The sequence below is a fragment of the Bidens hawaiensis genome, unplaced genomic scaffold, assembly GCF_021521415.1.
Source record: "Bidens hawaiensis isolate Kalapana, Puna unplaced genomic scaffold, B.hawaiensis_p1.1 tig00033553_1, whole genome shotgun sequence".
NCBI classification, from domain to species: domain Eukaryota; kingdom Viridiplantae; phylum Streptophyta; class Magnoliopsida; order Asterales; family Asteraceae; genus Bidens; species Bidens hawaiensis.
In genome coordinates, this window is record NW_027495762.1 from 25056 (window position 1) to 43746 (window position 18691).

An 18691-nucleotide genomic window follows, 5' to 3' on the forward strand; every position below is an offset into this window, starting at 1 on the left:
GAAGCTGCAATTTTATTCGTGTTTTCCCCAACTGGGGTTCTACACGCATCAGCCTGCTCAGCGTTCGTTACGCCACGAGGTGCGCGAACGTCCCATCTCTAACAAATGCTTCGACGATGTCCTTCACGTCTGTGCATTCTTCAGTGTTGTGGCCTTTTGTCCTGTGAAAGTCACAGTATTTGCTCCGATCAGCATTGTGACGATGTCGGATTATTGGAGCCTTTGGCCATGGGAGCTCCTCAGTGGCGAATATCTCGGTGACGCTTTTGGTGAGTGGCGTCTATCTGTTCTGGTTCGACTGTACGTTATCCCTTCCGCCTAACCGATGTTCCAAGCCGGATGAGGTGTCAAATTTTACCCTTGACTGTCAAATGCCTAGCTTCCGCTTTTTGTTTAGTCGGGCGGTAAGGACGTTGTCTTCTCTTGTTTTCTGGGTGTAGAGGTTTGTGCTCTGGGGGAGATCTCTACCCAGTTGCTTCTCCGTTTCCGCAAAGCGTTTAGCTGCTGTCATGATGGCATCCCATGTGGATGGCATGCCATCTTTACCCGTTAAGGTGCGGATGAGCTCTGGGTCATTCGCGCCCTGGATGAAAGCAGCGCGAACAAGATCTTCGCTAATATTACCCAGACTTAGCTTCTTTGAGTTGAAGCGAGTGATGAAGTCTGGCAAAGATTCATCTTCCTCTCGAATGCAATTGAGGATTGTCCATTGCTCTTCGGTATACTTTCTTTGTTGGCTGAAGTGTTGGCTAAACTTCTGCTGGAAGTCTGCCCAATCGTAGATGTGGTGGACCGGTAGACGATCAAACCACGCTCTCGCTGCCCCAACAAGCGTCATTTGGAACATGTAACACCACGTAGGTTCCGTCCAACTACTGACGGTTGCCCCCGTTATGAACCTGTTCAAATGATCGTCTGGATCAGATATACCATCGTAAGTGCCGATGTTGGACATCTGTTTGGCACTTTTCGGGGCGATTGCTTCCGCAATGTCCCTTGCAAATTTGGACGTTCCCGCCTTTGCAGCAGTTGGTGTAAATGTTTTGGAGAAGTCACGTGGGTTTCCACCCGCGTTTTTTGGTTTGAAGGTTTCTCCAAAATGCCTTCTCGGTTGGGAGTCCGTTTCCTTACGCTTCCCTTTCGCCCTATGACGAGGGTTAGCGTCACTATCGGATTCCTCCGAATCATCGTCCAAGTACTCTCCGAATTCATCAGCCTGTTGGAGTGAACGTAAGCGTTCATCCAACTCAGCTTGGAATTCTTTTTGACGTGCTTCCGCCCACGCTTTAACTTCATCGAGTGTTTGGCGGGGGAGCCTCGTTCGTTGTTTCTCTAACTGGGTATCGGTGAATCCCAGTGAGAGATTATTTACTGCACTTGCCCCAGCTCGGGTAACTGGGGTAGTGTTCGTAAAAACTGTATAGTCGCCGGTATTCCCCCAGTAGCTGGGGTCCGGGGATCTTTCCAGAAGTTTTGAGAAAACTGAAAAAGAATTAAGTTCTAGCTTTTATGCACGGATGGCGCCAATGAAGAAACACTAATCGACCCCGGGCAGATTACGGATAATCTGGGGGTTAAATAGATGTTTCCCACGAGGGGTTAGATCCGGCAAAGATGGTTCTTCTGATAACCTGCAAAACAGACACCGTGAGCTCGTCACTGAGAAGGGGGGGTACCTCCTTGTGACCACCCTCCGGCGTGAGAATCAGACTAGATTGCTCTTGAATATAAGTGTATATTAAGAGAATGACTAGAGCAGATATCAGGTAATATATCAAGATATGAGATATGAGATAAGATACAAGATAAGATGATATACCATTCCAAGGTGTTGGAGTATTTATAGCCGAAGGTAGGTTTCCAAGAAGGTACAGCCGGCTGAATAGTGTTCCTGTTCTGCCAATTGTGGGCTACGCACATGCCATGCTGGTAGTTGGTGGGTAGGCAGCGGCTGATAGTGAACAGGCCGGCTGTGTACTATTCCTGTTCCACCAACTGCAGGCTATGCACGTCCTTCGACAGGTTGGTGAGTAGGCAGCGGCTAATAGTGACATACAGTACAAGAGCGTGCTGCTCGTCATACTGTTGTCAGTGAGCTGTCGTATCTTTGGTCAGATCTTTTGTCCATACCTTGTCAGGTACAGTACAAAAGATCCTCCCGTATCGTACGGACTGGCTCATTTGGGCGGGAGTATTCCCGGCTTTGCTCATTCCTTCTTCAGGTGACATTACTGAATTATTATGAGAGTTAAGTGCCTTGTGCGTGTAGCCTTGCTGCGCGGGTAGCCTTCCCTGATGGCTTGTATCCGCAGCTGCGGGAACAGGCGGAGTACTTCACCATTGGGAGGCTTTTCCTGCGGGACCAGCTTGCGTACTGCGCGTAAGGACGTCACGTCTCTGAGCATGGTGGGTCCTGCGGATCCAGTTGGTCTCTGCGCAGACGTCCCTTAAGTCTTGCGGGTTCAACCGCGCAGACGTTCGTTAAGGAGTCTTGCGGGTTCAACTGCGCAGACGTCCCTTTTCAAGGTGAGTCTTGCGGGTCCAACTGGGCTCTGCTGGGACCTACCTCTTCAAGTCGATAAAGCAAAAATATATTGTTGATTTTAGAGAAAAATGGATGTTTGGGAAGTTATATGAATTTTAGGTACAAAAATATGGTTTTATAAATGTTTTAAAGGGAAATTTATGTTTTAAAAACAATGATCGGTTTTTAATATAAAAATAAAAGTACTTTTGAAGTCAAAACACATTTTATAATTCTTATAAAAGAAAATCGATTTTTGTAAGTTATTGTCTTAAGCATACGCTTATAAAGTTTAAACATAATTTTTAAGTAAAGCTATAAAAGTTTTGTGTTTAAAACAACAAACAATAAATATTATATAAAACGACAAAGTAACGGAAATAAACGTCGAGATATGACTTGGGAAGGAAAAATATAACATTTAGACAACAAAATAATAATTACTACACAAATATATATTTTGAAAAATATATATGACTTAAACATAAAATTAATAGGTTTTACAAATTAAATGGTCCAAACAATACATAAAGTCGGTTGGGAAAAGTAAAAACAGAAATACAATAAAACTATATTTTATATAAAATATCAGTCGTAACTTAAAAGAATTATTTTCTAGAAAATAAATATATAATATAATATACTTGATCGAGCGAAATCGTTAGACAAAACGACAATTAAATTAAAACCCGACACGAATGAATATAGTAAAGTATGTTTAATATTTATATAGTTATATAAATACTTATCTTCTAAAAATATGTAAAAACTTATCACCAACGGGTCATCCAAAATTAAACGAAACGCTTGGTTGGGAAAGCAACCGACACATATATACTGAACGAAACGCTCGGTTGGGGAAAGCAACCAGCACATATATAATGAACGAACCGCGGTTGGGGAAAGCAACCGAACAATTATAATAAACGAAACTGCTAGCTGGGTGAAAGCGACTAGCATAAACTGACTTGCGAGGCGATAGTTGAAACTAACTGACCTTGTGCGATTAGGACGCGAAGAGACTACAAGAATCGAGATTAAACAAATTAGCTAGCCAACCGAATCTGAGCTCACGAGGTGAGTTTCACGACCCCTTTTTACTGTTTTATTGTTTTCAACTAGGGGGGAAACATACGCAACTGCTTTTATATACGATAAATAGAAACAAAACAATCGATCCTTATACGAACTTGAGTTGAACTATGTAGTGCTATAAGTCCCTTGCTTGCATAATATAACCATTAGCTAACGGAGTTAGCCACAAGAATATACGGATAGTACTATTGGCGTTGACATTCCCCCCTATTTTAGGTTAGTCTCTCTAACCTCTGATATTGCATCGAACCTAGGTGTGTATATTCCATCTATGAGATTTGAACAGTGCAAAAGGATATAAGTCGTGGTTTGGTTATAGGCTCATGGGTCGTATATTAATTCGTATTTCTTGCAAACTTACGAAGAATTAACGTATTTGTTTCAACTGTTATCGTATATGTTTATACATTTATACAAACAAGGTTTATAATAGAGTGATTTATTTATTAAGTCTTATAGTGTTGACTTTTAAAATGTATGTTTCTTTTAGGGAATTAATTGAAGATTAGGTATCATCAACTTGGGGACCACATGCATCATTAGGATACCGTTTTTGAAAATGATTTTCGTTGTATTAACTGAAGTGTTGTGTAGGATACGTTTTGGGTAAAACCATGTCCTTTTGTTTAATGTATTTTGTAACAAACCTGGATTGTAAAACTACTTTAAAAACCTATGGTATCCTAATATAATTATGTTTGCGATAATCATATGCTTATGGTATACATGACGTCACGCACCCGCGCTTCCGTCTTGACGGGGTGTGACATGTTATAATGCCATGCAGGGACGAGGTACGCCTCTTAAAGAAATACCGAATGGTAAAGTTTTAAACTTGTTTTTGTACCTATCCTTTGATAGTGGCGTAGTAACAATATCCCCACACTTAAACCTTTACAAGCGTTATTGATTCAATTTTGCTTCTAACATCAGTTAGTTATGGTTATTTTTAAACTACGTGTTTACAAAGATTATCAAAACTAACCATTGTGGTTATATTTAGCATTTTCTACATTTTAATGAAATCATCTATCATACCCTTCTTTATACATTATCAAATTTTATTCGGTAAAGGATTAGTCAACATGTTTAAGACGAAAATTTAATCGTTATCCAGGAATATCTTTTCGATCTTCACTTAATTAATGTTTAAGGTTAAGCTTTTGTGTGGAGTCTATGAAAAGACCAGAAATCTTTACCAGTTATTATATCATATAATTATTTATTAGCATGTCTGAAGCGCGTTATACTTTACAGTCGCTTATAATATATCGAAGATGAAAGCGGCGAGTGAGAATCTTAAACAGCTCCACACTGTTCTGTATATGAGGATCGGAAAGGTAATTGAGCTTCAATTAGTTAAATGTATGCATATTTGCTTTCTCAAAATAAAATCAGCCTTTTATATATAGGCATCCATAATGTTAGTTGAATACTTAATGATTTTAATGTCACATTTATAGAAACCTTATAGCATAAGTAATTGAATGCTTGTTATAAAGTTTACAAGTTACACTGTCAGTTGATAACCGTTAAGAGTTAAAATGCGTATAGTCATTAAGTTAAAGAAATTTTGTACCGGCAACATGAACGAACTGTCATTAAACAACTTAAGCTAAAGTTCTGCAAACCTTTTTGTTTGATGGACTCCAACAATGTACATTAAGGTTCTGTTATCGTGCGTCGGTAGAGTTTCTAGATGCTGCATCATGGCACTTCATTTGCTTAACTATTATTCCTCATTTGACTGATCGAAGGGTCGTTGTGTTTGATTTGCAGGCTTCGAAACTCAAGAGCAACATCATGAGTTTTTCTGTCTTCGTTTGGATTGAAAATGAGTTAAATTTAACTCGTTGTTGCTTTCGATCCTTGTTTAAAACATATTTTCCTGTCTTGAATTTTAACCGGATAAGCCTAGGAGCATTAAACGTCAAATTGTTTAAAATACATAAGAACCATTAGGTACAAGAATGAATATATGTGTATGTAAATATACTATATTTAAGATACATACTACGAAACTAGTGATGAAGGACGGGTTGGGTAACAAGTCAAAATGGGTATAACTTGGGTTGGGTCGGGTCGAAACTCGGCACACTTTTTGCATTTAAAGCTATATAAATGATATAGCAAGTAAATTTGTCAACTATCAAATACGATTACAAAATCCACTTTGCGAGATTTTCATCCCATTCCCGTCTAAGTTGGGTTATTTTTTCTTTTAATTTATTCTAGTTTTGTTGCGTAAGATCTTACATGACCTGAACCGACCCATCCGTTTACAAGCAAGTCAAGATCAAAATTGCCATCTCTTGATAGTAGTTCATAAAGTTGTTGATGAACTCATATAAGCTAGACATTTTTTATTGTTGCAGGAAAAGCAAAAAACTAAGATGCACAAAAAGCTAAACAAGTTCTACAAGGAGAAGTTAATTGAGTTCTGTGATCTTCTTGATGTACCAATCACCAGAACCCCACTGGAAAAAAAGGTTTGTTTGTTTCTTTTGTTATCCGCACCGTGGCCCTCTTGATGTTGGTTCGAATCTCTGGGTCGTGCTTATTAACTTTCTGTATATTTTAACATTCATTTTGGTGTCAACAGGCCGTTTAATGTTAACCAATTTTCTTCAGTGGCCTATAACATAAACTACTAAATATCACACCACACTCCACGCCAAATCATTAACCTAAATATCCATTCACAAATTCAATAACACCAAGACGCCGCCGCCGTCGTCAGCAACCCTAAATGGTAACGATTTATTACAATGATAGAGGAAAAGAAACATCATCGCAAGGTAAACATTCTTTTATTCTTGTTTCGTTACATGCATTTTTTCTATCTTGTTTGGGATTATTATTGTGAGAGAAATATGTTTTGATTTTATTGTAAGCTTTCTATTCTTTAAGCAATATAGCAGGCTTACTTGTTATCGATTTCATGATGCAGGGAAGTGAAGAACACATAATACCACATAACATGTTGATCGTTCATAGAAGGTAATTTAATGCATATGGTAATAATTTTTATAGTTATGAGATTTTAATTCAAAGAGTTGAATTAAAATCTCATAACTATAAAAATTATTACCATATGCATTAAATTACCTTCTATGAACGATCAACATGTTATGTGGTATTATGTGTTCTTCACTTCCCTGCATCATGAAATCGATAACAAGTAAGCCTGCTATATTGCTTAAAGAATAGAAAGCTTACAATAAAATCAAAACATATTTCTCTCACAATAATAATCCCAAACAAGATAGAAAAAATGCATGTAACGAAACAAGAATAAAAGAATGTTTACCTTGCGATGATGTTTCTTTTCCTCTATCATTGTAATAAATCGTTACCATTTAGGGTTGCTGACGACGGCGGCAGCGTCTTGGTGTTGTTTAATTTTGTTAATGGATATTTAGGTTAATGATTTGGCGTGGAGTGTGGTGTTATATTTAATAGTTTATGTTATAGGCCACTAAAGAAAATTGGTTAACATGTTGGGCCTAAACGGCCTGTTGACACCAAAATGAATGTTGAAATATACAGAAAGTTAATAAGCACGACCCAGAGATTCGAACCAACATCAAGAGGGCCATGCGGATAACAAAAGAACCAAACAAACCTTTTTTCAGTGGGGTTCTGGTGATTGGTACATCAAGAAGATCACATAACTCAAATAACTTCTCCTTGTAGAACTTGTTTAGCTTTTTGTGCATCTTAGATTTTTGCTTTTCCTGCAACAATAAAAAATATCTAGCTTATATGAGTTCATCAACAACTTTCTGAATTACTATCAAGAGATGGCAATTTTGATCTTGACTTGCTTGTAAATGGATGGGTCAGTTCGGGTCATGTAAGATCTTACGCGACAAAACTAGAACAAATTAAAAGAAAAAATAACTCAACTTAGACGGAATGGGATGAAAATCTCGCAAAGTGGATTTTGTAATCGTATTTGATAGTTGACAAATTTACTTGCTATATCATTTATATAGCTTTAAATGCAAAAAGTGTGTCGAGTTTCGACCCGACCCAACCCAAGTTATACCCATTTTGACTTGTTACCCAACCCGTCCTTCATCACTAGTTTCGTAGTATGTATCTTAAATATAGTATATTTACATACACATATTCATTCTTGTACCTAATGGTTCTTATGTATTTTAAACAATTTGACGTTTAATGCTCCTAGGCTTATCCGGTTAAAATTCAAGACAGGAAAATATGTTTTAAACAAGGATCGAAAGCAACAACGAGTTAAATTTAACTCATTTTCAATCCAAACGAAGACAGAAAAACTCATGATGTTGCTCTTGAGTTTCGAAGCCTGCAAATCAAACACAACGACCCTTCGATCAGTCAAATGAGGAATAATAGTTAAGCAAATGAAGTGCCATGATGCAGTATTTAGAAACTCTAACGTAGCACGATAACAGAACCTTAATGTACATTGTTGGAGTCCATCAAACAAAAAGGTTTGCAGACCTTTAGCTTAAGTTGTTTAATGACTGTTCGTTCATGTTGCCGGTACAAAATTTCTTTAACTTAATGACTATACGCATTTTAACTCTTAACGGTTATCAACTGACAGTGTAACTTGTAAACTTTATAACAAGCATTCAATTACTTATGCTATAAGGTTTCTATAAATGTGACATTAAAATCATTAAGTATTCAACTAACATTATGGATGCCTATATATAAAAGGATGATTTTATTTTGAGAAAGCAAATATGCATACATTTAACTAATTGAAGCTCAATTACCTTTCCGGTCCTCATATACAGAACAGTGTGGAGCTGTTTAAAATTCTCACTCGCCGCTTTCATCTTCGATATATTATAAGCGACTGTAAAGTATAACGCGCTTCAGACATGCTAATAAATAATTATTTGGTATAATAACTGGTAAAGATTTCTGGTCTTTTCATAGACTCCACACAAAAGCTTAACCTTAAACATTAATTAAGTGAAGATCCAAAAGATATTCCTGGATGACGATTAAATTTTGGTCTTAAACATGTTGACTAATCCTTTACCGAATAAAATTTGATAATGTATAAAGAAGGGTATGATAGATCATTTCATTAAAATGTAGAAAATGCTAAATATAACCACAGAATGGTTAGTTTTGATAATCTTTGTAAACATATAGTTTAAAAATAACCATAACTAACTGATGTTAGAAGCAAAATTGAATCAATAACGCTTGTAAAGGTTTAAGTGTGGAGATATCGTTACTACGCCACTATGAAAGGATAGATACAAAAACAAGTTTAAAACTTTACCATTCGATATTTCTTTAAGAGGCGTACCGTGTCCCTGCATGGCATTATAACAACACAAAAGTTAGTCAACAAGGAAACATCGAGCTTCATCAATTTTAGTCTTAAACGACAAACAAAATTTTAAAAATTTCCATGACACCACCTGTTCAATTTGAAGTTTCTTCGTCTTATCATGTCCCATCACTTCAATCAATCTTTCTTTAGATTTCCGCAGCCTTGCTGGTCACTCCATTATTGGAGCGACATGAGTCTTCGGCTCATCGTTTCCACTTTTCATTGTAGCAGGTTTTCCGATCCCGTCTTGGCCTTAATTGAATATATCAAGCTAAAACCAACTGACCATCAGAAATCAACCACATATAAGTACCGTGACAATTTCTTAAAACAACATTTTTAAACCAATTACCAACAAAGCATACACATACAGTATGACATAATTTCAATATATATTGTGCAAAGTATTAACTTACTTTGCACCCCAAAAAAAGTAACCTAATTTCAATATATATATCAATCATAACAAAATTTTTGTATAAGCACATTGCTATGATTTGTATAAAGAAAACTTAATATATACGTTGCTGTGAGAATAATATATATATATAAGTTGTACAAATGCTTAAACACAAGTACATTGTTATTTTGTTCAATTAGACTCACTCACGGGTGTAAACAAACCAAGCCAGGCCCGCTCGACTCATTTATTATTTATTAATTAATTATAAAGTTTGAGCTTGACTCATGAGTGTATTTTTCAAGCGGGCTCCGCTTAACTTGTTTGTTATTTATTAATTAATTTATATATATATATTTTGTAATTATTTTTATATATTTTGAGAAAAAAAAAACTTAAAATGAGCCTAAGCTTGGATCGAGCTCGGCTGTACGGTATGAAATAAGACATAGAACTATAGAAGTCCAAAGGAGGTAAAACTTGAAAATCAAGACTGATGAGCCTAAATGATCCTATCTTTTTATGGATCGGCCTCGGCTAGTTTCAAGTTTTTTTTATCCGATCCAAGTAGCTCGCGAGCAGATCGACTCATTTTCACCCCTAGCGTTCCAATCCGATGAAACATAAAATTGGCATAACCGATTCGGATTACACTCACAGAATCGATCAGCCTCGGCTAGTTTCAAGTTTTTTATCTATCCGATCTCAAGTAGCTCGCGAGCAGATCAGCTCGATCTCAAGTAGCTTGCTAGCAGATCGGCTCGCTTGCACCCCTAGGGTTCGCAATCCGATGAAACATAAAATTGGTATAACCGATTCAGATTACAGTCACCGAATCAATCGGCCTCGGCTGGTTTCAAGTTTTTATCGATCCGATCTGAATCTCAAGTAGGGTTTCAATCCAACAACAAAATCGACATAACCGATTCAGATTACACTCACCGACTATAAGAGAAACCAAATTTAAGAACACGAAAAAAAACGCGAATCAACAAAGAAAACTAAATAATCAATCAATCAATAAATCAGTCAATTGATTCATATTAAAAGTTCAAACTCTTCATAGTTAAAAACAAACAAGCAGATATGAAAAACTTAATTGAACAAACAAACAACATGTAAGCTAATTAAATCCTTACATAAATTTGGATTGAATGAAAGGTGAATAAAATTGTTTAGAAACAAGTATGTATGTATGTAGAGTGTGATGTGATATGGTGCATGTACTTATAATGTGTTTACTTAATAATTTATTACTTAGCCATCTTATACACGACACTAGGCAGATATCCAGGTGTTTAATGGACGGCTGAGATGTATGGTCAATATCTGGTCTTTAAATTTGACGGTGGATCTTTGACCTTTCTCTGGTCAAATGTAATAAAGTCATTATATAATTAGTTTACTAAAAGTAAAGATTTAATATGGTATAATAGGATATTATTTAATATCATATGATTTGTTATGATATGAATTGATATGGTATAATTTAATACATAGATATAAAATAATAAAAGAAGTTGATTAAAATTAATGCTTATTAATCTCACCCAATTTATTTATACGAATATTCTTTAATAAAATGATTATGCTAGACGTATCTCCTCATCTATTTGTTATATTTTCCTCTTAAATTTTCAATTCCTTTAACAATTTACGATTACTCTCCGCAACATTCTTTTCTTTTTCTTTTTCATTTTTTTGGCATTTTATAGTATCCCTTTTTAAAATATTAAATCAGAAACTATAAAATTTTTATTCTTTCATTTTTCTCTCTTTTTGTGTTTATTGTCCTTAATCGTAATAATAATACTTGTTATTATCAGCTTCGATGCATTATTATATTTATAAAACTATATATAGGATTATGTTCATTTCAAAAGTATTTTTAGAGCGAGAAGTGCGAGAAGCCATTACAACCAATCATAATTTTTCTTTTATTCTTATTTTATTTTAATAGATGGGGGTATTTTAGTACAAGTTTTTCCCTTGTATGGAAAGTAACAAATCTTTGAGATAAGTTATACATATTTTCTTAATCTAAATACTTTTATAATATAACTAGTTCTATCTATCATAAAAAAAAGGTTTGACCAGTTAAAAATATAACTAATAAACTAATTTTTATTTTAAATTTTTTGTTTTTTTTTATTTTTAATTTATGATTAATTCCTTTGTCATAACTTTTCTAAGTTAACCAAATCTAGGAAGATTTCAATTTTATACCGAATTCGTAAAACCACCTACACAGTATGCAATTGATCTTACACACAATAAAATTTACACATACACAATTCAAAATACTGCAAACAAATATACTAACACAAGATAAAATTTATACGTACACAATTCGAAATATCACCTACACTGTACATATATAAAACTGTACACGATAAAATTTACATATACAAAATTTAAAATACCACCTACACGGTACATATACGAACCTACACACAGTAAAATTTAAACATACACAATTTGAAATACCACATATATGAATCTACACAGATCACAATGTTAACCTACATATACAAAACTACTTCATGTTATAGTTTACCCATTTGTATTTAACTACACATCTATATCTATACTCTCTAATAAAAAGCTACCAATTTTGCCACTTGTCATTCTCATATTAAACCTCACCATTTTTAAAAAATTTATAATAGTAGAATAATATTTACCATTCTTAAAATTTATGCTTCAAAATTTATTAATTTAACATTTACTTTCTATTTTTTTTCAAATATTTGATATTTATAATAATCTTTTACTTTAAAATTTTTTTAAATACTATTGTATAACGACTGTGTATTAATAGTGTTTAATAGGTTTATTGTTTCTTTTATATCGATTATTTATTAAATATTGTATTTTCAAGAATTACCCGTATAGTAGACGGGTCTCAAACTAGTATTACAATATTAACATACATAAATAAAAGTTGTACATACAATTAATAGTATTAAATTAAACTTGTAAACTATTCTCAATGTATGAAAAACAAATCATGTTTTTTAATTTTAACTATTTTTTAATAAATCTTTTTATATGTAGGCAAATACGAGTTATGTGTAGGTAAATATGAGTTATGTGTATGTAAATATTAGTTCCGTGTTGGTGCAAATAAAGGAAATCAAAAATCTATGTAGGTGAAAATGAGTTATGTGTTGGTGAACACAAGCTACGTGTAGATAAATATTAATTAACTAATCATTTGTATAAGTGAGCATGAGTTGTGTGTAGATTATTATGCTACTTGTGTAGATGAAATTATTACCATTTACTTGCATATACATTGTTTTTTATATGCATATAAAAAATAATTTAAATGAATATTATGAAACTGTGAATGTAAAAAATTGATCATGAAGATATTCATTAAAATTTTTCTTAGAAGATGTGCTTTATGTAAAAGCCAATTTATTTTTTCTAAAAATTTGTAACCTTCTAAGATAATTAATGTGAATAACAATTTAGGAGTTAGGAATATAATGTTGTGAAACAATTAGAAGGGAGACCAAATTACCCTTTTATCATAAATATGTGTGTATATTATTTTTCTCTTAATTACAAGTTTGCCATTATCATTATGCACCATTGATTTGTTTAATCAATGGTTGAGATCGACTTCCCGCATTTCTCACTATAATATTACTTCTCGCATGATTCATCCCCACTATATATATATATATATATATATTTATTTATTTATACTATTAAAATTAAAAATATATATTATAAATATTTACAATATTAATACTAAAAAATAAATAATAATAATAATAGCTTCATAGTTTTTAATTGAAATATTTAGTGGGGACTGTTAAGTAAAAAAAAATGTTGGAGGACTAATATGCACCCTTAATATGCAAGTAAATAATGTTAAAGGCTAATGGTATTTTATTTGATAAATTCATGGGGGTACATTCATTTTGGGGGTACGTTTAGCAACACTTTTAATAAAAGGCTACAAGTTTTGTCATTTTCACATTAAACCTCATTATTTTTAATACTGTTAATTTAATATTGCTTTCTGTTTTTTTTCAAATATTTGAAATTTATAATTACCTCTTATTTTATAAAAACATGTTTATTCAATACATATATAAATACATATATAGATATATATATATATATATATATATATGTGTGTGTGTATATATATACACACACACTGAAATTCAAATTTAAAGTTTGAACATAATTATGTTTGTATGTTCATTAAATTTTGCTATGTATAAAATAAACATGATATTGTTTCGTATCTCCTATACCAGTTTGCACTAGTTTGTACTGATAATAATTCAAATTGAAAAGATCTTTATTCTGCAAACAGTATATATATCATGTGTCATATACAAATTCTTTAACTTTCATTTATAGCATTTTACATGGTCAGATTTTTAAGGTCTAATAAGTGTTTGATAGGTTTATTGTTTGTTGTATATTGATTTTTGATTAAATAATGTATTTCATGAATTACCCGTGTACTACGTGGGTCTCAAACTAGTCTAATAGACACACACACTAGATTAGGTAACCGTGTACCATATGGGTTGAACAATTTAACTTATACAAATCAGAACTTTGTAAATAAAACTGGTCTCTTTAGATTCAATGTTAGATTATTTCAAGGGTTTAAAAACTAGTCTTAGATTGGATGTGGTATAGCTCAATATTAGTTCCAGTTAGTGTTTCAGTTGAATTCGATCAAAGAAGATCCGGATCACACTCTTTAGGATTTGAACCTAAAACATCGGATTTTGGAGGCCAAACAAATTTCTTACATATCTCATCTCCTTAGATTATGCTTATGGTAATATCCTATAGATCGAGACGTCAATACTTAGGGGTTTTAGAATCTATGCATCAATACTTAGACTAAGACATCATAGATTCTACACCAACACCCAAATCAATTTTGAATTACGCAACGAAATAAAAAAAAATCTATGTAGGGTTATTAAAAGCGAAGCAAAGCAAAACAAATAAAAATTAATTTTTATTTTACTAAGGGTGTACAAACGGGTTTTTTTTCTTCAACTCCACATTCTACCATGTACAAAAGCGAATCACATTCTATAAAAGTAAGCATGATTAAAGATGCACAACCCTAAACAACTAAGAAATCGGATTTTGATGATGAACATGAAGATCATCGCATGATGTTCTTACGTTTGATGATTAACCGTACCCTTTAAGAAATCAAAGTTTGATGATGAACATGAATATGACCACATACAATTTTTTTATTATTAACAACTGAGAACAATGATCACTTACCAATAAGAGATGATAAAGTACGTACTGATTAATGATTAAGGTGATCTCATAAAGAGGCGTTACTTGAGGTGATATTCAAAATCTACGTGTTGATACATAGGGATGATATTCAAAATCTACACGTCGATACTTAGGGGTGATATTCAGAATCTATGTGTCGATGCTTAGGGATGATATTCATAATTTATGTGTCGATACTTAGGGTTGATATTCAGAATCTATGTGTCGATACTTACAAACAATTCAATGCATTTTGCATTGATATCTAGGCGTTGATAGTTAAGGGGGGATATTTAGGGCTGGATATTGATCGTGATATTCTCCGATAAAAACAAAATTATTTATTTGATTCGAATTGCAGTCAAGTTTTGGGGGTTTTCCTTCAACCCCACTTCTAGAACTGGACCCAATTACATCCATACGCTAGACCCGAGACCAACTCAATTATATATAAGCAGGTATCATGGGTTCGAATGTGACGGGTATCATGGATTTTGCGAGTTTGACCTGTTTCCACTCACCCCACATAGATTTTACTACTTAAGTTGGGATAAAAGTTTCAACTTAGTGGTATTTTGTTCATTCATAATGTCTATACTTTCGTTATTTATTTGTTGTTTTCTATTACAAAATAATTTAACCTAATAAGACTTTCTTTTCTATTTTATTAAACGAACTACAAGGCCTATTTTTTAACGACTATTTTTTAACGATAACAAATAAAGTCCGGCCATTCAAAATAACCCAATGGCAAAAGGCAAACTATACATCCGTGATTGTAGTCCAAGTCCGTCGTCTCCTATTTTGGAGCAAGCTCGCTACATGAAGGTCTGCTGCACTAAAACCCGATTTGGGATCGGATTCGAACTTGAGTCCTTCAGTCACAATCCCGAATCTTCATTTCCTCCAATGCAATAATTTTGTTATAGATATTTCATAACTAAGTTGAAAGAGTGGTATACGCAACAAGCTAAATTATGCGTTTTAAAAATGAAATCTTCTACAACTATTTCAAGAATGCATTATCTAATTAATAATGATTTTTTTATTGTATCGAATTTTTATTATATGAGAAACCCGACCTGAACCATTCAACCAACCTAACCAACCTGGAATTTCTTTTGTCCCGTTCCATGAAATTATAGTATATAAAAAGTGACTCAACTGGATCTGAAGAGTAAGCATGTTGCGAAACACGCCTTTATACGCATATATACTTGAATAGTTTAGGTTAGGGATGTTTTAGATTATTGGGTTTATTCGATTCGGATTGTTCATATTTGAAATTTTTAGGACCTTATCCGAAATCCGATCCGAATTGATTTCAGATGGATTCGGATCGGATTCGGATAATCCCAAATAATCCGAATAACCCGAAATAAATCGTATAAAACGTGTAATTAAATAAAAACACAAAACTGGAAAATTAAAATAAAACATATACAAAGAAAAGTCAAGCTTCAAACAAAAGTCGAATTAAATCCATGATTATTATAATTCTAAATGTTAAAACTGATACAAATAAACCCAAAACTTCAAAATAATTAAAACACATGTTACTTATTCGGATTATTAAGATATCCAAATCTGATCCGAATTCCGAATTAGTTATTCGTATATTTGGATCGATCCGATTCGACTATCCGAATAAGAATTCAAATCGGATTATTTGGGTATCAGTTTCGATTCAGATTTCGGCTTTTTTTTTTGGATTTCGGATTTTCCTGAACACCCCAATTCAAAAATTTTCAAATGAAAATAAAAATTTATTTTTAAAAGTGTGCGATTTGTTATATTGGAAATAAATGTCTTTTTTTTCTTCCTTTTTTAACCTATATTACTTCATGGAAGTATATAATTATAAATCAATGATCAATCAGATGACACATATTACAATTGCTAATTTACCATGAAAAAATAATAACTAAATAAAATGAACGTTCGAAGATCGCAAATAAAGTTTGTTGACGAAGGTGTGTGCCTCACAACCAATAAATTGCGAGTTAAAATCCTTAACGTTATTATGTATTTCTTCTAGAAAATCTATGATTCATTACAGTGATAGAGTAAAAGAAACATCATCCCAGGGTAAACATTCTTTAATTCTTGTTTCGTTACATGCATTTTTTCTATCTTGTTTTGGATTATTATAGTGAGAGAAATATGTTTTGATTTTATTGTAAGCTTTCTATTCTTTAACCAATATAACAAGTTTATCTGTTATCGATTTCATGATGCTGGGAAGTGAAGAACACATAATACCACATAATATGTTGATCGTTCATAGAAGGTAATTTAATGCATATGGTAATAATGTTACAGTTATGAGATTTTAATTCAAATCTCTATTAGTATATATGTGGGTTTTTTCGGGTTTTGGGTTTATCATGCCGGGTTCTTCTGATTTTCAATGGTGGAAATCTAACTCGATAACCCAACCATTTTATATATATATATTTTTTGGTTTTAGGGTTTATTGATTCGAGTTGTATCGGGTCGATTTAAATCGGGTTTTAGGTTAAGTAACAAGTTGCGAAAGGGATGCAATTTTGGTGGGCTTTTATGTCTGCAAAGTGCATAAACAAGCTTCAATTTCGTTTGTTGTGTTGGCTTTATTTTGTTCAGCTACAAATAAGATTAGAGTAAAAATAATGATTATAACTTTATAAGTCTACTCCACTACATATCTTATTTATCAATAAAACTATTAAGCATAAACACTATTATCAGTGTTCTAGAGAAAAAAGTTAAAAACTATCAAACATTAAGAGTTAATAATTAAATAATATAAAACAAACCATCTTAGACTGTGTGTTGTCGTTGAAGCTATAGTGTTGGCTGACTGCACACTCGATGAAGTCCCTGTTAAAGCCACATAAACCGTGATGTGAATGGGGGCTTCAATGAATTTTCTGTTTTTTTTTTCAAAATTTAGAACAATATTATAAACTAAAACATATTTTTTAATAAAAAAATAAAAATCTTTAAAAATTATTAAAAACATAAAAAAATACAAATTATTCCCTTGCTATGCCTCTTCCTCTTTGTCTTTGATTTGCTTTGATTTCCTCTAAAAGAAGCGCATGCTCTTGTTCAAATACCTATTGGTGACTCGGATCTAGGTTGCTAAAGTTCTTGGTAAAAATTCCAAGTTCCTCAACCTTTGTTTAGAAAGTCCGTTTCTGCCCTCGCCACGATACTACTTGATATTTTAAGAACATCTTCGCTAAATTCTAAACCCCATCCCTTCCGATTGGTCGACGTAGGACTTGTAGTTGATCTTCTTGGCCGTGCACATTTAGATCGATCCCCACATGAGCATCCGAGCTAACTCGACCCATTTCGAGCACGACTTGAGTATTCTCCACAAGTAGTCCTTGTCCCACGTTTTTACCGTTCGGTACTTATTAAACACTTCGGCTTTTCATTCTTCACTTGTGAATTTGCAGACTTGATGATCATCACTCCAGTTCGCTTGCATTGGACGCCTGTTTCTGCTATGTAAATTCGTAAACAACCCGACAAAATTTACGAGCTTCGGACCACCGTCAAGGGCTTTTTCATGAAAAAAGTTGCCACCGCATACCGGGCATAAGCATGGATTCGGATTCCGCCTTTGTGGGGCTACTTAATGGCTGGTATTCGATGTTTGCCTCGGAGATGGGGGCGGAGGCGACGAGGAGGACATCATCGTCATTTGGGTGCTGTTGCTTGAACTCCCGTTAACCGTTGTCGATGATTGAATGCTTGGTAGATAAGTAATTAAAGAAGCAACATGGATAGATTCAATCACCTTTTTTAGAGCAGCCGCGAAAAGCTGCCCAAACATACCATAATCAACCACTGATGCAGCAGGTGTATAACAAGCAGACACAAAAACATTCAGTCATAAATCAATCAAATATCACATTTGATGATCAAATGACTAGCCCGCTTAAATATCACAGGACATCAAACCAGCTTTTTCCCAGTACAGTTCCAATGGTTAATTATACACAAAGGGGGAATGTCATGTTTTTCCAGAAAATATTAGCTGTGAATG